Genomic DNA, 24,323 nt, shown 5'->3' on the forward strand with positions numbered 1-24,323 from the left:
GTTGAATGACAGAGCCAGACCCTGGCTTTTTATCAGATGGACTGTGGTAAGACCGAGCCCAATGGTTCTCAAACCCAATTCCCCTGAACACTGCCATTCTATCACTGAAATCAAAGCATGGGATTTCCCTCCGGTTTTCAAAGCAAATTAAACCACGGATACCACTGACTACTTGGTTTATTATGATCTAAAAGGATTTAATTTCTCAACAAATTACAAGTCTCTTGTTAAGACTTCACTGATTTCAACCAACACGAGTTATTAGCGAGAAGCAGTTGTAACGGCGTGGCTGACACAGCCAACAGAACATGGAAGAACCCTGAAATTCAGAGCACTTGGCCTCTAGCTCAAGTCCGACCTTCCCTAGGCACTTCCTTTGACCACTACAGCCGGATGGCCTACTCATTTAACAACATGCCCCTGGGCTGCTGGACAAAAGAATGGCTTCGCTGCCCTCAGAATTCAATCTACTGGACAAAATTAAACGGGCACACACACTAAACTATTTCAGACCACGGCAATGTGTCATCTATTGCTAAACCGTGTGGCATAAATGATTGCAGGCTTCTGATTTTCCACACAAGCAATTAGGCATCGCAGAAATGGCTACATCCTCCCCATGCCTCTGCACTGAAGCCCTTTAGGATCCGTACTCAAGCCAAAAAGTCTTTGTAATGTTTCAGCCTTCCCACAATTTAATTTTAAAAACTTAATATGCATCTGTCCCTGTGGACCTTGGCAAGAGTGTATAAATCCATGCCTTCACTTCGAACACACACATTCTGCCCGTGTCCACCGCAGAGGTCTCCCCTGTCCTGGGTGCTATAAATCCTCTGAGCTGGTGCCTCGTGCCAAGAGAAGCAGCCTGGTGCAGCATCCCCAACAACGGAGCTATTTACCAGCTTGTGATTTGTCTTTCCTGACCTTTATGTGTAAGGTGGGCTAGCAAATGAAACCAGCAGATTAAAATAGTCTATTCCATTAAAAAAGAAAAAATACTGTTAGTTTTAAACGGAGGTGGGCAGGGCTAGCACATCTGGATCCAATCCTCATAAAGTTTCACAGTCTTATCATCTTCCCTCCCAGAGGGAAAGCAGCAGAGAGCACGGGGACAGAGCAGAGGACAAGCCAAGATCCCTGGATCCTGACCCAGGCTTTGCCACTAGCCCAACGTGTGACCTTGCATAGAGTTTCTGACCTCTCTGGGGCTCAGTTTCCTAAACAGTCTTCCAGGCCACAACACAAGTACTAACTAGTAATATGATTCAAGTGTGGGTGAATTCATTAATGACCTTTACTCTTCTGCTTGACTGTGTTTGCAAGGATTCCAATTCTCCTGGGAGGAGACACAGCCATTGTTCTTTTCTCTGTGGGGCACTTCATTCCCCTTTTTTGCCTCCTCCCTTGTCTTCCACTCTCCCAAACCTGGCGGCCTGTCCACTTCCCAAGTTCAGCTTCTCAAAGCAGGGCTGGGATGAGAAAGAGCCCCCAGGAGAGTTTCCTGAACTGGCACTGTGCTCTGACTATAATGTCTAGCACAGCAGGTCTTGACTTCCTCAAATAAGCTTCTAATTGTCTTTTCGGAAATGTGTGTGGACGCTTATTTCAAACCATTTGGCAAGTGCCTCAGAGGGTATTTTCTCTGACATTGTGGTTGGAGGGGGGATTTAAGAGTCTGGAGGAGCATTAGAAAAACTGCACTCCAGCTGATCCTGTCCTTGGATGGAGATAAAACAACTTTTTTGGGCACCCACCACTGGTATGATGCAAACCCCCACAGGTCTCCAAAAATTACAATCACAGACTTTTACATTTGGATCTCGGTCTTCTCCCGGGAGCAGTAAGAAGGTGTCCTGACTGGGTTCGTGGACGCCAAGGGTTATGACACACTTTGGTGGTCCCAGTGGTGCTCTCCTGTCCCCAGGCATCATTCTTCCCAGATGCAGTATTAACAGGACAGTGAGGGGGCTCCTGACAGCAGGCTGGAGACAGGCCCTGAGTTAGTAGGAACTGAGTCCAGAAGATGTGCCATGAGCATTCAGTCTGCATTCAGAAAACAGAGTTCAAATCCCTGGCTTATCACCACATCCCTGGTTTAAAATGTTGACCGGTGTCCCTGCCCTCTAGGCAAGCCCTAATTTTCCCCAGATTTATTGTGTGTGCACATTCACCTTAGGGTCTTATTAATATGCTGACTCTGAGTCAGCAGGTCTGGGTTGAGCCTCAGAGTATCAACAAGTTCCCAGGGGGAGAGGATGTTGCTGGTCTGTGGACCAACTTGAAATAGCAAGGACAAGGAGATTTATGATCTAAGCCAGGGTTTCCCAAACATCCCTGCTAAGAATCACATGGGTAACTATTAAATGCACAGATTCCAGAGCCCCAATCCAGATGGGCACAGGCCTGGTGAACTGGACATTTAACACACACTCAGGTGACTCTTATTATCAGAGAAGTTTGGGGAAGTCTGTTGTAGCTCATCTGCATCTCTCATTTTTAAAAAAAATTTTTTAATGTTTATTTTTGAGACCGAGACAGAGCATGAGTAGGGGAGGGGCAGAGAGAGAGGGGGACACAGAATCCGAAGCAGGCTCCAGGCCTCTGAGCTGTCAGCACAGAGCCCGATGCAGGGTTCAAACTCATGGACCTTGAGATCATGACATGAGCCGAAGTCAGGCACCTGCATCTCTCATTTTAAGAAAGCTCTCACAGCCTGTGAGAGCCCTTGCTTCCTTTTTGTTGTTCTCTTCAGGTAAGGTTACTTAAAATCTAATCTAGCTCCTGCTTCTGGGAGCCCTGTAGAGACATGTAGAGGGATGACAGCTCTCCCAAGTCCTGGAACACTTGGAAAAGGACCGTCTTTGTAGAGCCTGAGCTCGGGAATCCCCCAAGGGACTGAGGGCCTCACTAACTGGGTCAACACACCTCTAAATCATCACTCAGCTCCCCAGCTAGAAAGCTCTGCTCCCACCTCAACCGTATCAGTCAAGGACAAAAACCAAGCAGCACAGCCCTCCGGTACAACTTCCCGTTGCTGCGAAGATGATCCAAAAGAGAGAAAAATCGACACCTCAAACTCCTGTCCCGAGGTTGTCTATAAGGACCAGTGCAGCTCAGAGGTGAAAAACACATTTGTCCATTGACTCACCCTCTTTAACAAGTGACAGGTAATTACCCAGAAGCACACAGTCTGCTTTACAGTTCATTATCTCACTGAATCTTTGCAACACATCCTTGATTTGTCTGTTTTACCGAGGACACCAAGGTTTACGGAGGTCAGGTGACTCACCCAAGGTCACACGATCATTGGCGACCACTGTGTAACAGGCTCTCACATGTTACCCTTTGCAACAGTCATCCCTGTTCTGGTTTGTTTTAATGCCTCCTGCTGACATATACCCTTCATGATCCTGCTTTCCATGAGGGCAGGGCCTAGGTCTGTTTTGTTCTGGGCTGTATCAACCATGCACCCTGTGGACACTCAGAAAAAAGGCTTGCCAAGCTGATGAATGTCTTCAAAGCCAAGGCTTATCCATGATAACAGGCTGCCTCTAAAACCACAACAAACAAACAGGCCTACCCTCGTTTCAAAGACTCCCAGCTGAAAAAACAGGAATTTCTAAGACCTAAGTTGGAGAAAAGATGGTGAAAGGGAGTCAGAAGGCTGGGAGGATTCTTCTCCCGTTTCTGCCAGCTTGTCCTCACATCTGGACAAGCCACTTGACCTCTCCACACCTCAGGTTCTCTATGGGCATGGTGGTTTAATTCATCCCCCAAACCTCTGTGAACTCCCACCCTGTACTGGATCTGGAGCTAAGAAGAAAATGACCTGGAAGAATGAATGAGAGGCCACATCCACTCCTCAGCGGTCTTGCCAACTCCACTCCTCCCTCCCCACCGAACACCAACAGAGGCAAAGCACGAAGAATGGCTTTCAAAGAAGTATGGTGCAAAGAGGGTTATGGGGGATCGTTTGCATCACAAAAGGAATCTTTACTTGTCAAACTAATTCACTAAAAGGATGGCTATCAAGACCGGTTCCCCTGATATATTTTTTGAGTCAGGTTACTTAAGTATTATTACATACAATAAGTGTCCTCCTTTTTAGGTGTGTAGTTCAATCGATTTTAACAAACATGTGAAGCTCCTGCTGTGGTTTTTAACAGTTTATTTCTAACTTCCAGAATATGTTATATAAAGGGACATGGCGCGTATGGTCCAATGAAACAAAATTAATTTTAGCTCCTCTTTCTAAAAGTGAAGGTCCCCATTCTGCCGGAAGGAAGAATACAGAACTGAAAAACCTGTCTTGAGGGGTCGGGAGTGGGGGGATCAATTTGCAGAAACATCTGCCGGGCATGGAGCATAGAGAACCATGATCTGTTACTCCATGCAACTGAATCCCCTTTACTAATAGAAGAGTCCATCCTCCAGCCCCCACTTCTCATTTACCCAGTTTTTAAATATGTACCCAGAACCCAAGAACATATTTCTACCAAAGGTCATCCTTAACTGTGCAGTTTAAAACCACAGAGCCTCCTTGAATGAACTCCAAAAATCTGTAATAAATTTCACATCCTATCATTGTTTCAAGGTAATTTACCTGGACAAAGAACATAACTTTTGTTTAAAGACTTAACTTAAAATGAACTGCATGAGCTCATGTAAAAAAGGGAGAGAGGATTATTCAAATAGAACTCTAACAATCTATTCAAATTATATCTCCTCTGCAGAATTAGGTCCTGGTAACTTGAGACCAAGACAACAGCATTCCCAGCCAGAAAATGGGAACAATGCAATCAATCTAACAGTGTTTATAACTTTATTATGGGGCCAGTAAAAAAACAGAACTGATTTCCAAGCCTTAGCTCAGTGGCCCTCAAAACTTCAGTATACCTAAGAATCTCCCGATAATGGAAACTCCACTTTCTTGGACCCCACACAGACCTGCCGAATTAGAAATCTCTGGGGATTGGGCAGCTACAGTGTTTAACCTTAGTCCCACGTAATTGTGATGGTGGTGGATAAGGACCACACCCTAAGAGATACAGCCCAACCTAAAGGAGGATGTACTAAAACAAAGATGGTGAAGTAACTTGGACATTGATACTGAGTATAGGTTATAATCTTAAGCCTTAATGGCCAAGGCTTAGAAAGGTTTTCGCTATGCATATCAGCAGATAAAACCGCACAGTGACAATCTTTCATTAATGTGCGGCTGCCTGCTCTAAGTGTGGTTCCCAGACCAGCAGCTTGGAATTAGAAAGAAATTTCTGGAGCTGGGGGCCCAGGAATCCATGTTTTAACATTTCTCCAGGAGATTCTTCCATACTGTGCATGCATGTTCCCGCAAGTTTTAGTTAATGCAAATATTTTATAATGATAAATACTTAATCACATTTTTTTTTTTTTTGCCTTGTCCTCCTGCTGGTTTTATTTTTGCTTTGATAAAGTGATGTTAGTTAGCAGACCCTCTCAACTTCTCTCCCACCCCTTCCCCACTGTGGTGCAAAGTGCATATACGTGGCACAAAAAGTTCAAGCTAGACTTTCCACTAGCTGAGGGACAATTAGTATGTCCTGAACAGCCAAAGAGCTCCAACCAAACCCGTAAATATGGTGGCAGGGGTAATTATGAAAGGAGATCCCCTAGGGTTCTCAGTGGCCCCTGGTTCCAGCGAGTACCTTTCCATGATGCCTCCTAGGGTCTGCCATAAAAGCCAAAACATCAAATAGGAACTTAGTGGTGTTGGTGGTTTATTTCCTTCCCTCCCCCTCCCAGTCACCATCTAAAATATTACATCTATAGTAGAGTGCACTTGTTCTTACATTTTGGAGTACATCAGAATCTCCAGGGGAAACTTAATTAAAAATACAGATTCCTTGGTTACAACCTCAGCTTCCGATTCAGGAGTATTCCAGAGGGTCTCCTCAATCTGTATTGGAGCAAGCTTCCCAGAAAATTCTTATACATATCAAGGTATGAGAATCACTGGTGTTATGGGAGAAACCTGGGATAAGAGTAGAAAATCTGAGCTTAAGTCAAACTTCCCCAGAATTTGGTGTGTAAACCTCGGAACACCTCAGCTTCCTCAACGTAGAAACGGCCTGCCTTCTGGGGCTATTATGGTGGCAACACACGTACAAGGCCTCAGTGAAATACAAAATGCCAAAAATGGGGTAAAACTGGTGGGTGCAGAATCCCACCACGATTACCAACTTAGCCTAAAAAGGTAGTATCAGTAAGAAGCATTCTACATCAGATTCAAATTCTGAGAAACAGGTCAGTGACAGTCTGTGAAATGTCCTGACTCCTGTCCCCGCAAAAATGGTATGCCTGTGGCCCCTGAGTGGCTCACTCAGTTAAGCATCTGACTTCGGCTCAGGTCATGGTCTTACAGTTCTGGAGTTCAAGCCCCGCATCGGGTTCTGTGCTGACAGCTCAGAGCCTGGAGCCTGCTTCAGATTCTGCGTCTCCCTCTCTCTCTGCCCCTCCCCACCAACTCTCAAAAATAAACAAACATTAAAAAATAACGGTATGGTGGAGCCATAACTCCCCAGCATCTCTGAATGTGATCTTATTTAGAAATAAGACCTTTACAGAGGTAATCAAGTTAAAATGAAGATCCTGGGGGGGGGGGGCCTACTCCATTATGACTGATGTCCTTCTAAGGAAGAAAAACGTGGACACAGAATCAGACACACACAAGAAGACTGCCATCCACGAGCCAAGGAGAGGGGCCCAGCACAGATATGCTTCCCTCATGGCCCTCGGAAGGGAAGCACACAGATCTCGGACTCCCAGCTTCCAGAACAGAGACAATAAATTTCTGTTGTGTAAGCTGTGGATCTGTGGGGCTGTGTTACAGCAGCCCTAACGAAGGCAAACAATCTGACACCTCCCACTTCAAGAAGAAATGCCCTTCTGCTGTTCCTTTTGTGGAGGACACTTGGGCCCCCAGTTGCATCTCAGATTCCCCAGGGCTTGTTCTAATGTCGTCACCATGTACATTCATAAAGCTCTGTGTGAACCACTTGTCGGGTTAGAGGGAGAGCCAGCTTTGACAGGGGGTGGTCCCAACACTTCACTGCAGGCTGTGCTGTGGACTCTTGGTCTATGGCAACTGTCGCAAAACCAGAGCTCTGAAACATCTGCAAGTTCACCAGCAAGTGATTTACCATCCTCATAAAGCTGTCCAAACCCAGCCCTGCACAGCCAACTCACACTCCGTTTTTCCTTCCATCAGAGTGGCACCCACAGTCCGTGTCAAGCACCAGCTGGTCTGAGAGCTGTGAACCATCCTCGGTACTCAGGGGCCTGGGGATCTGAATCAAAAGGATCCTAAAGGCCTTCAAAGAGAGGATTTGCTCAAACTGAATGCACCTTTCTTTCTCCCCATTAGTAGGACAAGACACATGGTGGAAATATCCCCCTCAAAAAGGTCCTTTCTATATGAAGACGGAACCCTAGAGGGTCTTACCTAGTAACCAGAGGGGGGGGGTGGGAGAGCAAGCAGCAGACTGGTTCCATCGGGATGGTGGTCCTACACCAGAAAGGAGCTGTTTCTGTCCCATGTGCAAGGCCTACAGGGTGACTTTACCCCCTACATGCCCTTCTTGGGCAACCTCTCCTAGGGTAATTTAAACACACACACACACACACACACACACACACACACACACACACACACACACACACACGTGCCCAGGTCACGCTCTCAGGGATTCCAATTAAGTGCGTCAGGTGGGGTTTGGGAACAGCATTTTTCATTTAATTCCAGTATAATTAACACACGATGTTAAATTAGTTTCAGGTGTACAATATAGTGATTCCACAATTCTATACATCACTCAGTGGTCATCAAGATAAGTGTACTCTTAATCCCCTTCACCTATTTCACCCCTACCCACTCCCTCACACACACACACACCAAGTTCCCCTCTGATAATCACCAGCTGTCCGTATTTAAGAGTCTGGGTTGTTGTTTGTTTGCCTCTTCTTCGTTTTGTTTCTTAAATTCCACATATGAGGGAAATCATATGGTGTTTGTCTCTCTCTGAATGACTTATTTCACTCAGCATTACACCCTCTAAGGAACAGGGCACATTCAGGGCAGAGAACCACAGCCATGAATTAAAGTCCGGGTCCAGCCAGACATCCCAAGGAGAAAGCATCTATGGTAGTCAGGAAAGTGGGATTCCACTTTCAGTTTTGCCAAGTGGCCCAGGTAACCCTCATCCTTCCAAGCTTCAGTTCTTTGTCAAAGGAAGAGAATGACCTAGAACTATTCAGGCCGCCCGTTTTTAAAAAAGTAGCTTCCTGGGGTGCCTGGGTGGCTCAGTCGGTTAAGTATCCCACTTCAGTTCAGGTATAATCTCACAGTTTGGTTCTTGAGGTCAGGCCCCGTGTCAGGTTCTATGCTGACAGCTCAGAGCCTGGAGCCTGTTTCACATTCTGTGTCTCTTTCTACCCTTTCCGTACTTGTGCTCTGTCTGTCTCTCTCTCTCTCTCAAAAAATAAATACACATTGAAAAATTTTAAGTAACTTCCCTGGAATCACTCTCAGATGTCCCATAAAGACATGTGCCCTTTCTTCTTGGATGTACTAATCCCAACTGCTTGATGCTTGCACCTCAGGCTGCCTTTGGCTGATGCCTTAGCCTTTAACCCTGCCAGCGAGGGCCCAGGAGTGACAGGTGCTGAGCCCAATAGAAAGCCCTTCAAGGAGAAAATTAAGCCTCTTAAAGTGCCCTTGATGTAATCTCTCAAACCCAGGAATAATCCACACTCCTCTGGGAAGATTTGCCATGCATGACCTCGGGCCACACAGGAAATATCTTCACTTACATCAAACTTGGTCCTAGCCCCGAATGCCAAGTAATTATGGGTGGTCTTGCAGCAATGCAAATAGAGAAGACAGGGGTTGTCCTTTAAACACAGGAAGCTTTGGGACTCTCTAAGCTGGGTGCTTGAGACAGCAGCACTGAGAAAACCATCGCCACCCGTCTGCAGGAATGCACTCTGCCATGGGCTCAAATGCAGAAGAGAAAGGAGACCTCTCTCCATGCAGTCGAGTGGACTCTGGGGACGAGTGAGACACCAAAACAATTCACCAGAACATCGAGGTCAATGATAGGTACTTCAGACAAGGGCATTTACTGTCTTCAACCCAGTGACAAAAGTTACCAAGCAGACCACTTAAGTGCCCCTCCTTCAGAGATAAAAACAAGAGGGGCGACCATGTGTCCACAGCGACCTAGCCTCCACAAGTGCCTTCTATCACTCAACAAGTAATTAGCAAGGAATGGGCTTCATTCATTCATTACTTGAATCTTTAACTCTTAACACTTGACCTAAAAAAATATTGCTCCCATGAGACACCGCTTTTCCACTTATTACTCACTTCCTTAGCTCAAATCTGACAAAGATTTTTTTTTCCTTATCTAAGGCTGACCTGTCACCAGCCAAGTCTTCTACATCAATTACTCATTAAAATTGTTACCCACTATGTGCTAGGCATTGTTTTGGACACTTGGGGACACAGCACCAGATAGTTTCTCTCCCGGAGTTTATATTCTAGTGCCATGGGGCAGACAATAAATGAATCATGCATATAATATCTGGGAATGATAAATGATAGGAAAACAAAAAGGGCAGTGGTTTGAGAGCAGGGGCTACAGGGTGCCAGGGAGACCTCTGCGGAGGTGCTAAGGGAGCTGGCTGGTAAGTGAAACGAAGTGTGAGAGAGCGCCCCCAACCTGCAGGGGCTAGGATGAGGAGATCCAGCAGGAGGGCTGGAGGTGGTGCGGCCAGGACACAGGAGAACGGGGTGAGGACGGTGGCATGGAAGCCTAGTGAAGAAAGTGTCCCAGAGAGCGATCAGCTGGCGAACGGCTGCTGAGAGGCTGCAGAAAGGGACAAGGAAGAGCCGGCCCCCAGATATCATGGGTGCCTGAGGAAGTGTGGCTTCGGTAAAGGGGGGAGGGCAAATTGGGGTGGGTCCAAGACAGACTAAGAGGGGAGGAGGTGGAGCAGAATGTATGCCAATTGTTTCCAAAAGGGTCACTATTAGAGAGGGTAGAGGAATGGATGAACCGCTGACGGGGGGATAGGGTCAAGAGTGTGCTGTTGGGGCTGCTTTTTCCCTTAGAAGAGGCATCTCTCGGGTGGGGGATTATCCATCGGACAGGGAAAAGTGATCACGCAGAGGAGAAAGGAGACACATGCATGAGGACAGAGCACAGGCCCCCAGGCACACGTGGCTACAATGCTCTGCGGTTACAAGGCTGTGTGGCTACAGTTGTAGACAGACTAGCAGATTTCGCATGGGAAGATGATGACACCCGTTCCTAATTGCTTCCTTTTTCTCACTGAAATAAGCCGGTCATCAGCTCAAAGTGGGCGGGGGACAGAGACATAGGGCACCCCACTGTGCCAAGAATCCCCTTTGGGGTCTCTGGTCATAAATCAAGAGACCATACAGATACCTGAGTGTTTTCTCCAGCGCGTTCCTCAGCCTCAGGCAGGAGCACAGGAGGTAGAGGGTGGGGTTTTCCCAAGGGAGTTAGATGAAAGGGGAAAAGGGTCAATCAAGGGAGTTGGTGTATGCAAGCACCTGTGCTGGGGCAGGGGAGGTCAGAGGAGAAGAGAGGGATGACGGTCAATGGAATCTGGAAGGGTCACCAGGTTAGAGGCCCTGGTAGGGGGGAAGGCTGGGTGGGACTGGATACTAAAAGGAATAAGATGAAAGAGAAAAGGTTGAGGGTCGGACTGGAATGCTTGTCAAGATATTTGCTGGAGGTCCACTTAATGATCATGAGAAGGTCTACAACCCTGTTCTTCAAATGAAGGACTAGTGGGTCGTAAAATCAATGTAGTGGGTCATGACGAGCATTTTTTTGAATTGAGCAAAATAAAAAGTCTAAGAGTACAGTATACGTAGTAAGGTTGAATGTTCGAGGAGACCTGTTCCAGCCAGTTGTGTGTATATGCTTGTTATCAGGTCATTACATAAAACCTCTCTCCCTTGTGGACTGGTGTTAAAAATCAATCAATCCGTCAATCAATCAATAGAACACTGAAGCAAGGTTTCTCAACGCTGGCATGACTGACATTCCAGGCCACATAAGTCTTTGTTGTGGGGGCTGCCCTGTGGCACCGTAAGATGTTTAACAGCACCCCTGGCCTCTACCCATTAAATACCAGCAGTAACCCTTCCTCCCTTCAGGCTATGACACACAAAAAATGTCCCTAGATGATACCAAATACCCTCTGTCTAGAGACACCCATGGGAGGGATGGCTCAAGTAGGGTAGAGGAAAAGATAACAAAGAGATGTGGCCAGGGCACTGAGTTGGGCAGGCAATCTATATGGATTTCAAGTCACCAAAACTGTTGATGGCACCACACGACTCGCTGTTCAAAAATTCTGATTATCAGGAACCCTAATAAAACATAATTAGGCAGGAAAAATGGTTTTAAATGTTTACAAAATTCAATTGTAAGACTTCCTGTAAATTAATCTATATAATGTAGAACTGTAAAATAATAAGCCAAACCTATAACCCAAGATATTTTAGCAAACAAAAGTGAACTAAGGATCACAGAAGGGAAAGTGTATTGGATATATTGCCGTATATAGGAAGATGTTGCTGTTTTGATATTTTGATTATCATAGGGAAATCTAGATTCTTGTATCTGATACACCAGCCACTGGTAAGATTTTTATTAACATGTTTTCTGATTATAAGAGAAATATACCCTAAATATAGGGAAAATTTGGAAAATACGAGAAAGTATTTTTAAAAAATTTAAACATCTATAATCTCAACCACCCAGAAAAAGCCATTTGGTTTGCTCCATTCGCACAAAATGTCAAAAAAACAAAACCAAAAACAAAAAAAAAAAGGTTGAAGGAAGGCCCGATAAACAAAATCTTCTAAAAATGAGGCGGCAGAGAACTGTAGGTGGAGACTCTCTACCTTGGCTGCATGTTAGAATTACCTGGAGAACTTCCCCACTAATGCCACGGCTCCACCCAAACCAACACATCAGAATCCCGAGGTGATTCCAGTGCATAGCTGGAGTGGAGAACCCTACAAAAGAGACCCATCCTACAAGTTTAAGCAGGATCTCCTTCATGAAAATTTCCCTCCTGTTTCACTTTTTTCCATACACCCTGCTACCATTACCAGTTTTGCTTTGCTCATAACTCACATGTGAAACCATTAGAAAATAAAAGGCACGAAAATTAGGTAGCTAAAAATAGCACAAGTGTTTAATCTGTTAAAGAATTTTAGAATTACGTGATCAGTCGGGAGGAAAGGCTTTCAAAAGGGAAACTTCTTCTTGAGCTTTGGGTCTGCCAAGCCGCTAAGGACTTACAGACAAGTAAGGGACCCTGAGGACGGCCAAGCATGTATGTGCCACTGATAAGCACTGTTAGAAATGTGTCCCCTCTGGCAACAGTGAAATAAACACTTGTTGAAATTAATGGCTACTGCACTTAATTTCCTCCCAAAAAATGCACTAATGATCAGATTACAATGCAATTTAAGCAACATTTATCATCCGGTCACCATTTTCTTCACAATGCCCTTTACATGTAGCCAACATTTAATTAAAAAGAAATCAACGACTTCAAATCTTGAATATGCACGTATGTTGGAAAAACAAAAACCACACAATCTCTAACAGTCTTCTCCACTCTCTCATGAGAATCCATTACAGAATATTTAAAACCATACTCATGAACTCTGACTTTCACTGTGGAGTAGACAGATATCCATCTATCCATCAGTAAGTCCCCAAACATGTACAATGGATGCAGGCAAGAGTTAATTACCACAACCCAAAATTTATTTCTCCATGCTTGGTAAAACTGATAAAATTGAGTGAATTTGCCTTGACTGGCATTCTAATTTCGATCCATGACAGGGAAGAGCCCTGGCTGGACAAGAACACAAGACCTGCAAAACAGGAAGCTGGTTTCTCTAAACCAGCAGTTTGAAAAATATGGTCCATGACCAGCAAGATCAGTATCACCTGGGAACTTATTAAAAATGCAAATTGTCAAACCCCACCCAAGACTTACAGTCTGAAACCCTGGCCAAACGACGTGGCTTTTAGCAAGCCCTCTGGGTGATTCTGATGCATTCCAGCTGGGGAACCGCTGGTGGTATCTAAACCATGGTTTTCAAATGGTGCAGCAGAGCCTGGGTCCCAGTGGATTGAGACTCAGTCTCCCACCAGGACTCGCAGGGTCACCTAGGATGGGCTTCTTCAAATGTGGATGGAGTTTCCACTGCTTTTCCACAGCTTTTTGGGGGATAACTGCCAAGAACTCGTAAATTCTATCAAGTTTCAAAAATCACACTGAGAGGCAAAATTACAAATGGTTCACGTGAAGCAGTCAGCAAGCTAGGGATCGTGTGGAAGGGGACCTGAGTTTGAATGCCAGCACAGTCATTAGATAGCACCTCTCTGAGGCTCAGACAGGAAAACCAAGCCTAAGGACATGTTGCTGCTATCTGAGAAGACTCTGCAATTGGCCAGACCTTCCCTCAGTTGGGATCAGACAAAGTCAAGGAAAAGGAGAACACTTGCTAAGAGCTTTCTTGATCTCTTATTGTCACTACTCCCCCTGGGGGAGAGAGGTAAACAGCATTTCCTGAAGCCACCCTTTACGACCAAGACAGAAGGCACGGACTCAAAAGTGGGAAATTTCAGGATGTTAGAAGATAATTAACTACAACTTTCCCAAGAGATAAAAGATTACTGCAGAAAACATAAGAGAAAGCAGGTGTACTATTGCTCACCTTTTGTTTCCAAAATGGTCCCAGACAAGTTTTGTATTCGTGAACCAAATACCATTTTAAAGTGTTTCCCTATAGAAAAGCTTTCGTTTGAGCAAGGAAACCAATCAAGGTGTATATGGAGCAAGTTAGTCACCTCCCCTTCCCACTCCCAATTTTAAACAGTCTCAAGTTTTGTGTGTCCTTCACATCTCTCTCCAAGGTTATATACCTAGAGCTTCTTTTTTAAATCAGAAATAGGATCATACTAAATTTGATACTCTGTAACTTGATTTCATTTACATTTCATATGTCCTGGACATCACTTGCAAAATAATCCAAAATTATTATTCATCCTGATGGACATTTCATGTTGCTTCCCATTTTTTTTACTACTACACTATTATTGTAGTATTTTTGTAATACTACCTTAAACATCATCACACATAGATCCTTGCATGCTGATGTTTTTATTTCTGTAAGACAAGACTCCAAATATGTGATTGCTGTGGCACATGGCGGCAAGTTCCAAACTTAGAAATTGCTTTCCCTAATCTTCCAGCAATTCATACTCCCAAGAGACTGTAAGTTGCACCTCCCCCCATACATCTAAAAGAGAAGATGTTACCAGTTTTTTTTTTTTTTTCCAATGTGTATTTATTTTTGAGAGACAGGGAGAGACAGAGTGTGAGCAGAGGAGGGGCAGACAGAGAAGGAGACACAGAATCCGAAGCAGGCTCCAGACTCTGAGCTGTCAGCACAGAGCCCGACACGGGCTCAAACCCATGAACCATGAGACCTGAGTTGAAGTCAGCATTCAACTGACTGAGCCACCCCGCCACCCTACCAGTTTTGTTTTTAAGTGGGTCAGTTGGATGGACAGAAAACAAATACTTATTTTAAATTTGCATTTCCCTGACCATCATGGAGGCTGAGAATCTTTTCACATGTTTATTGGCCATTTACATCCCTTCTTGTGGGAACTGACTATTCGTATCCTCTGTTCATCTATTATGTTGGCCTACAAATACAACTTAATCACACACTCATTTCTCCCCCCCACCACTTATCTAGTAAGATATGTAAAATCTTATTGGCCATTTACATCCCTTCTTGTGGGAACTGACTATTCGTATCCTCTGTTCATCTATTATGTTGGCCTACAAATACAACTTAATCACACACTCATTTCTCCCCCCCACCACTTATCTAGTAAGATATGTAAAATACAAGTAAGTATCATCTCCTAGGAACTCGGTGTGTGAGGTTAGGACAGGATGTCTTCTGAGCATGAAGCACATGGTAAGCCCTCAAAACAACTGGGTAAGTGAATAGCAGACTTCAGAGAATTTTGTTAAGACTGCAGCTAGAAGAGTAAAAAGGAAATACAAATATTCATTACTTTTCTAGATATTCAGAACTGCGTCACTTTGGCTGAAATTAAATGGTTGGTTAAAGGAGAAACAAAAACCACGCTTTTGGCACTGACTCTGAAAATCCACTGTGAAAAATGGGTGACAAATGAGCACAGTTTTAACTCACAGTTCCAGGTGATGCATAAAGAAAAGGCTGTGACAACCAAACCATTTTGTACCAGCCTTGTCTACCTGGTGTCATTCAAATGGTACCTGACACTGAACCAAAGGTTGTCAGGATGGTGATGGACAGGAGATGCCTACCTTGGAGTGCCTGGGTGGCTCAGCTGGTTAAGTGTCCAACTCTTGATTTCAGCTCAGGTCATGATCTCACAGTTTGTGGGATGGAGCCCCACACTGCGCTCTTTGCTAACAGGGAACACGCTTGGGATTCTCTCCCTCCCTCTCTCTGCCCCTCCCCCACTTGTGCACACGCAGGCATTCGCTCTCTCTCTCAAAACAAATAAAAATTTAAAAAAGGAGAAGCCTACCTTAAGGATTTCGTTTCTTTTTTTGTGTTTTGTCTCCACCCCCTCCAACATTTTTTGCCGTTCATAATCTGCTTATTGAGGAAGGGGGCTGTGGAGAGGGCCTGCAGGCGGAGTTTGACAGAATGCAGATTCCTTAACTCTTAACTTTAGGCAAAACATCTGGTTAAACCTAGCATTTATCCCCATTATTTGTAATAGTTCTGTTTGGCTTATGTTTTAACTAGTCTCCTTATTAAATATAAAAGTAATAGGATTAAGAAGTTCTGGGGGGAAGTACTGTAATTAAAAAGGCACCAGTTGGGTATGTTAAGCTGTAATTCTGGTCCTGCTTATTAAGTTTTCCTTCTTGCCTTTAAAATTTTGTGTACCCAATAAAAATGACTGAATTATTTAACTCTTTTTTAGTACTTCCTGTATTGGCCAAACACCACCCAAAATCTCCAGGAAAACATTATGACTCAAAAGTTCTGAATCAATAATGTCACAGATCACAAGTTTCAGACACGGTCCCAAGAGTCTGGGGCATGCCACACACACATCACACAGCCTGGTAAAGTGACAGGCAACTGTCCAAAATGCACTGGCGTTTCCTAACCTTTTTGAAGTTACAAAATCTTTTTAACAACAACAACAAAAATGCAGGAACTTTGAGCAACCCATGAAGTTATAATATGAATCAGGCAAGAAGCAACAAAGCACAATTTGTAACACTGTTAACAGCGACATAAGAAATTGATAAATATTAAGGTAGTAAACTTGGGAATGAAGATGGAAGGGTTTGCAACTTCTCCTTTTTAATTTTTTATTTCAGCTTTATTAAGAAAACTATTTTAATTTTAGATACAGAGCACAAGTGCAGGAGCAAGAGAGAGGGGGAGAGGAGGGTGGGGGAAGAATCTTAAGCACACTCAATGCTCAGCACAGAGTCCAACTCGGGGCTTGATCACATGACCCCGGGATCGTGACCTGAGTTGAAACCAAGAGTTGGAGGCTCAAGCGACTGAGCCACCCAGGCGCCCCAAGAAAACTCGTATTTCTAAAATTTTTTATTATATAACATTTAGCACAAGCACACAATAAGTGACATATGTAGTTACAAGCATAAGGCTAAAATGAATAATACATTTTTAGATGTATAGTTTTATTTTTCTGAGCATAGTTGGTAAAAATTTAGATTGTTCACCATCTGTAACCACCCTTAACTGCTCTTGGGAACTAATGATCTGCTGGAAATGAGGGATGGAGGAGAAGGGGAATCAGTATAATTTTAAGTTACAAAAGACAGAAACTGGACTAGAAATCTCCATCTCCCCCCATCACTCACTTATACCCCCCTTTGTAAAACCTGACTTCACTTAAAAATACTCTAGGAAAGGGGCAAAACCTGACTTCACTTAAAAATATGCTAGGAAAGGGGCACCTGGGTGGCTCAGTTGGTTAAGCATCTGACTTTGGCTCAGGTCATGATGTCCCAGTCTGTGAGTTCAAGCCCCGCAACATGGTTCTGTGCTGACAGCTCACAGCCTGCAGCCTGCTTCCGATTCCATATTTCTCTCTCTCTCTGCCTTTCCCCGGCTTGCTCTCTCTCGCTCTCAAAAATAAAACATTAAAAAAAGGTTTTTAAATTAAAAAAAAAATACACCAGGAAAGAGTGTTTGGTTTGAAAAACCCTAAACAAGGGGTGCCTGGGGGGCTCAGTCGGTTAAGCGTCTGACTTCAGCTCAGGTCACGATCTCACGGTTCGTGAGTTAGAGCCCCCATTGAGCTCTGTGCTGACAGCTGGGAGCCTGGCACCCACTTCAAATTCTGTGTCTCCCTCTCTCTCTCTCTCTCTCTGCCCTACCCCTGCTCTCACATTGTCTCTCTCTCCCTCTCAAAAAATAAATAAGCATTAAAAAAAAAAAAAAAAAACCCTAAACAAGTAGGGTTAGCAGGTGAATTCAAGACACAACTATAAGCCTAAGCCGATAAAAAGTATCCCCAGTAACTTATTTAACAAATTTAAGTTTAAAATTTTTGCTTTCCCTTTGGAGGCAGAAGTACAACATCACTGTCAAAAACGGACACCTTTTTAAAAAGTAAAAAAAAAAAAAATACATAAGAGTTTAATTAAAAAGTGTATCTCCTTGATAACCTAAGTGGGTACAAAGGCAGAGAAAAATCAGTGACTTCCTCAATCTGAAGAGCCCTGTGTTTCTGTGATTCAAGGTACCATCACTAAGACTGGGAGCTTTAAGAAATAGACGGCTTTCTGCAATTGATTTGAGTCTCTTCTAAATTAGTTATGCTAATTTTGGATATAAATCTATCTTGGGCTCTGGGTGTTTTCCACAATTTCAGGGTTCAATGAAAAACAAAAAAATAGCATTCATGCAGGTGTCCCTCAAGGCCACGTGTCACATCCACCACCCCTCCACAGTTTTTGTATAGATGTCCGAAAATCAGTCAAGGAAGACAAAAATCTTGGAAACGCAATGGCTGACATCCACACTGGAGGCACTTAATGAAGTGAACAAGCGAAGCAGCAGCCTAATCCCTGACATCAGATGAAAGCTTCACATCCCCCCTTTTCTGTGATCCCTTGAAACCTCTCCAAAGATGAAGCCCCAAAGTGCTGACATGACCTCAATACTATGGCATCATTTCAATAAGACGCCAAGGAGAAAGGCTTGCGTGTTTCTGCACTCAGCTGATTGTAGGTCAGCAAACACGCCCTTCCTCTGCCCCTATACAAAGCAGAGATCACAATCTGCTGTATTTCAAAAGAAAAGAATGCCCACAGCCCCACTCCTGAGAAGTCGCCAACTTCGCGCTCTGGAGAAGGGAGGAGGATAATGTGCAACCTGACGAATGCCACAAGTCAGCACACCCAGGTAGTATTAAAGGCAAATAAGTGGTACGTTTTTGTCATTTATGTACATTTGGGGGCGCATTTCTCCGGGGCATCATCCCTACCCTCCTCTTTGTGCCTTGGACCACGCCAAATACTTCGGCTCATTCTCTCGTCTTCTGGAAATAATCGGAGGTTAGTCTTCACCACGAGACACAGGGATTCTGAAACAGCCTCCTTTCCCCTATTCACCTCGACTCTTCACGGGCGGCCCAATTCCAAGTTTCCCCACGCGTCACCTGAAGCCCCAACTTCTGGAAACGCCCCCCTTACCTAGCCTCCAGGAGCTGGCATCGCGGCGAGAGCCGAGCACGCAGCCACGGGCGCTGCCGCTGTCGCCGCCGCAGCCAAGGAGGCGAGGCGAGGGGAGGGCCGCTCTCCGGCCCCGGGGACGACCGCGAGCCAGGCCCTCGGCCCCGACCGCTAGCCGGCTCGCCTCCTCTCCCTCAGGGAGCGAGGTCCCGCGCCGCGCGCAGCGCCCAAGCGAAGCCGGGCGCCGGGAGCACGCTCTGCACCGGGCGCCCGGCCGGGGGACGCCGCCAAGCGCACGGCTCCGGCGGAGCGCCCGGGCAGCCGCGGCGGCTGGGGAGAGGGGCGTGTTCCCTGCGCCTCGGAGCCTGCAAGCCGCGTCTCGGCGGGACAGCGAGCGGAGGTGAGCCGGACGCGCAGCCCCTGACGGCGGCTCTGGGCCCTACACCCGGGCCGGGCCGGCCTGGCGACGCGTCGCAGCCCGCGCGCCCCTGCGGGAACAACCTCCGTGCGCTCCCTACGCGGCCGCCTCCGCTCCTGTCTCGGCGCGCAAACTTTCCCGGCCAGAACCCCTCCTGCCTCTCCTGCGGGGGCGCCGCGCTATCCCCCGGGCCCCAGAAACCGTACGCCCCCTCCCTCCGCAGCCGAGACCCACTGAAAATATGGCGCCCTCGAACGTCGTTCCTCGGTCCCCTCAGGGAATCCCGAATTGCCAGTCCCCGGGACCCCCGGCTCCCAGTGGGCGCGAGATTGCAGCTTGCGGGGCCGAGGGAGGAGAGGGCGCCGCTAGTCCAGTGCGAGGCCAGCGGCAGCAAATCCAAATCCTGTCCTCGCTCTCGGGCGGGCGCTGCCCAGGTCCCTCAGCGGCCAGCAGTTTTGCTGGTGGCGAGATTGCCAAGGGGAGTCGTGGAATAGGCAGGTCTGAGAATCTGGGACTGGAGGAGCTCCGCACCGGCGGGCTGTCTTTGCCTCCAGCCTCGACCGGAGACTTGTTTGCAAAGTGGCGCTGGAGTCCGGGCGGCCAGTGCTGGAATGAAGCCGCTCCGCCCGCGCCAACTCTCCTGGCGCGGGGGCCCGGCCGGGGCCGAGGGGACACTCCATGCAGGCGGGGCCGCTTTTCAAAGCCCAGTTACCGGAAACCCAGCGGGAGCCCCGGAGGGGACTGGCTGCCCGCGGCCAGGAATCCGTTCTCAGGCGCCGGCTGCCAGCCTGTTTGCAAACCGCTGCGCCCAGGTCGAGTGCAGTGAAAACATACATGTGCAATAGACAGGTGCATAAATTTTATTTTATTTTTATTTTTTTTGCAGAAAGCCCTCCTAGGACATCAAATCTGAGAGCTTTGCGGGTTTTTTTCTGCATTGGCATCACTCACGAGATGCAAAAGGGAGGAAAAAACCACCCACATTTTCCTTCTGTAGAGGGGAGGGAAAAGACACGAGAAATTCATGCAACGTGCATGCAGCTGGAGGAAGAGGAAAACCCGAGTGAGCCGTGCGCCTTACCGGGGGATGCATTTACTGTCTCATTGCAGAGCGCCTGCCCCGGAGTGCAGCCGGCGTCCCCCCGCGCGCCCGGCGACCGCTCCGCTCCCGCAGCCGCTTCAGCCGCTGCCGCCGCCGCTGGCTCCGGGCGCGGAACAAGAGCCGAGGGCGAGCGCGAGCGCACGGCCCGCGAGCGCCGGGAGGGCAGGAAGCGCGTCATCACTCGGGGACGGCGCGTCCCCCGCGCGGCTCCGGTCCAGCAGCGGCGCCGTGCGGCACCCGGGCTGGGCCGGCACGGTCACCTCCTGGGTCTCTGCCGGGCGGCTTGGTGCTGGGAGGATCCGCGTGGGGAGGCAACGTGCCGGCCGAGTTGCCGTGGGGAGAAGGGGTCGCAGAATGACCCTGGCTTTCCGAACTCGGGCTCCGCTGTGAGGGAGATAGGAGAGGAGGGGAAGCGGCGCCTATGGAATGGGGCCCCTGGGACGGCAGAGCGCTTCCCGCGGACCACTGGCCACCCTGGAGCCAGGGGCGTGGTTCCCACGAGAGTCCAGTGGCGCGCTCTGGGGTCCTGCTGCGGCGCTGCTGACCGGAGCCGGCAGCTGGCTGTCCCTTTCTGCACGTGTTGCACACGCGACACAAATTGGTGGTCAGAGGTCACTTAGGGTTTTTGAGAAAGGCTCTCGGGACGGGGGGAAGAGGGGCGGGGAGCACTCTCTTAAATTCATAAGAAAAAATGTTCTCCTGCCTGCTATGCCTTTGAGTAAGGGCAATTATATACCTGTTACATTCACACAGTCATTAGGAAACGTAGGATGACATGAAACAACGGGAAGGTTATTAAGGGGACAAGGAGACAAATCAGAAAATACTGTGTACCATAAAATCTCATTTTCTTAAATTACGATAAATGGAGAGAGGTAGAATAAACTGAACAGATAAACACTGGACAGAGGTTAACTAGATCCCTCAGTGATTGGTGGAAGTGTGGGTGATTTCTCTATTCCTGCTTAGTTCTCTAGTTTCTGATTTTTCTGTCAGGAACACATTACTTTTATAGTTAAAAAAAAATTTTTTTTAATATACCTTGCATTTTTTCCCAGCCCAACACAAAATGAGTAGGATAGACCCCTCTTCCAAAGAAATAAGTAGCAAATCTCTCCAGTTACTCATAAATGAAACTATGGCAACTTTTAAGTGTTTTTTCAGAGCATGAAACTGCCGTTGCTATGAACTGGAGAGTGGGTTGATTTTGTAAACTGAAACTATCTTGTAGAAGTCTATTGGGACGTTGGATAAGGCTGGACATTCTGTAAGAACAATGGCATGTTCTTGTCTGGGCTGATGAACTTGATTTTATTATGGCCACAGAGAGTAATACATAATACATTTATGATGTATTATCAGAGTACAGCTTTGTAACTTACGGGGAACAAACTTTAACATCACAAAGCACAATCAGAACCAATGAATTGGCAACTTGAGAAAGTCCTAGAAGTTACAGGACAGAGACTTGCTAATTACACAGGCAAAATGTTTCTGTTCATACCTTTCTTTAAATTTTTTTTAATGTTTTATTTATATTTAAGAGAGAGAGAGACAGAATGTGAGTAGGCAAGGGGCAGAGAAAGATGGAAACAGAATCTGAAGCAAGCTCCAGGCTCTGAGCTGTCAACACAGAGCCTGACTCAGGGTTCCTTCGAACCCACAAACCGTGACATCATGACCTGAGGCGAAGTCGGACGCTTAACCGACTGAGCCACCCAGGTACCCCCTGTTCACACCTTTTTAAACAGTCACCAGTCTAACAGAGTAACTTGTGGTGATGGCAAATCACCTCAGGGGATGGTTAAAAAGTAAATGTTTATTGAAAAGTAAATTATTCCCATGAGAGATTAGTAATAAGCTCATTGAATTAATGCCACTTAAATTGTCCCTTGATTCACTGACAAAGAGCAACTGGGGGTTTTATAGTTCAAATGCCAGGTTTACATAAGAAGCTCATCAAAACTGAGAGAAAAATTGGTTGCAACTAAAGTAATTTTCTCTTTTACCTTAGTCCTTGGTTCATAGGGCCCACTGGCTTCCCATCATACATCTTAAGATCAGTTTTGTTCCCCCAATCTAGACTTAAATTTTTTTCCATGACTTAATTCACCCTTAAAGTCTCCCTGTGCTCCTCCTCTGCCTGCCAATGAAATGCTGTTTAATCTTAGAAGGTAAGCTCCATCAGAGCAAGGATCTTACCTGCATCTCTGTGCCTAAACGCGGGTCTGGCACATAGTGGGTGCTCGATAAATATTTATTTCATGATAATAGCATGTTTGTTCACTGTCTACTTGGCTAGTTCCTAAGATGTTTAAAAATTCCTCTCTGCTGTTAGACCATCAGCATAATCCTAGGATGGTAAGGGTTTGTAGAATTATAACCCTGGTTTAATTCAGTAATCTCACTCTTCAAAATAACAGCCAAATCCTAAGATGTTTCAAGCAGTGGGATGCAGGTATCTGAATATCTCATTATTAATCCAATTAGTCCTATTCTGTGGCTCTCCGAGATCAATCAAACCCCTTTCCCCAGTGAGAAAGAACATCAGTCCTAGAATTCTTTGCTTTAGTCCTGACTTCTAACCAACTGACTTTTGCACTCTTCACTTATTTTTATATTTTCTCTAACCTCTCTATGACCTCAAAGCCATTTGCTATTTCTTTAGAAAAAAACAACTCTAACCATTCTATTGCCTAGCATTATGTGTTTCAACAGGTTCCCCAAGAGAAGTAAAATTGATTTTACCAGTAACTTATGGTGAGTGCTTTGAAATTAAGATTCCTGCCCTAGACCTGAAAATATACTTATTTCTAAATTTAGAGTCAGCTACTAGTAGTCTCCCTCTGTACTAGTCACAGTGATCATAGTTCAGTAGAGACCAAACAAAAACTTCTTTTAACAAGTTTGCCTGCTTGGACTTTGTCTCCACCCAGCAGAGGGAAACGTGCTGGCAGTTTTCTTAGAGTATCTAGGACCGGAGATAAAACTCATCCCATCGACACAATTTACCAAGGCTTCATATTGTCTCACTTCCTGCCAAGCAGATAATTAGAAACTGAAAACGTACTCATTTTCTGTGAATAAAGAGTACAGCATTTGGGGAAGTAAATCAAAGAGATAGCTTCCAAGTGACTTAGAAATGCATCTGGAACTACGATCCATTTTTTCCGCAAGCTAGAGCTGTAAATACCAAATAAGACATTGCTTGGTGTTAGAGCCAAATGCTACGACATTACTCCCCTCCTGTCATTGTACTATTCGCCTTAACCTCCTGACAACCTGTCTGCGTGTGTGTATACCTGAGCAAACCCAACTGTGTCATACTGAAGGGCCAGAAGAAAGTTCGGTAAATATTGCTTCCCACTTTTGTTTATAAGGTCATAATTGGTGCTATGTGAAGATATCTTCTAGGGCATCCTTGACATACACGTCAACAGTTCATGACATTTTCCCCTTTTTCAAAATTGTTGTATCCGTTCTCAGGAGCAAGGTAGATGTGGGAACCACATTTTCTAAAAATTGCCTGTTACTCAAAACCAGAAATGAAAACAAGATGCTCAGGCTTCTATTTTCATTTAACCTCTTTAGGTTTATAGAAATCTCTCCATCTCTTTTCTTGTTATAAGTTCTAGGAGAGAATATTACCCGATAATCATAGAGGGAATATTACCTGAGTTTCAATACAGCATATAGTCAATAAGTTACTTTCATTTTATTTCAAAGGCAGATGATTGACACTTTGCAAGAATTAATGTTTTAGTTTTATGGGGCCCCACCTCATTCCTCAATGTTTGGGATGGAGTGATAGATGCAGATTCAGATTTCTTTCTTTTCTTTTTTGTTTTTTTTAAGAGAAAATTGCTTACATAGACTCAGGAAACTATTGTTATTATTCTACCCATCACAGGACATACTTGATGATGATTTTTCTTTTCCTATGGTATATAGAACACACTATGG

General features: G+C 45.7%; 1 protein-coding gene across 1 annotated transcript in view; it reads right to left on the reverse strand.

Moving 5' to 3' along the window:
* Positions 1–20,497, reverse strand: part of TLN2 (talin 2) — a 438,961-nt gene extending 418,464 nt beyond the window's left edge. Inside the window, exon 1 of the mRNA XM_019441905.2 lies at positions 20,340–20,497. The gene's annotated coding sequence lies outside the window, so the exon portion shown is untranslated. The remainder of the gene's footprint in view (positions 1–20,339) is intronic.
* Between the last annotated feature and the right edge of the window lie 3,826 nt (positions 20,498–24,323).

This window comes from Panthera pardus, unplaced genomic scaffold, assembly GCF_024362965.1.
Source record: "Panthera pardus isolate Hobbes unplaced genomic scaffold, ASM2436296v1 HiC_scaffold_24, whole genome shotgun sequence".
Lineage (NCBI taxonomy): Eukaryota > Metazoa > Chordata > Mammalia > Carnivora > Felidae > Panthera > Panthera pardus.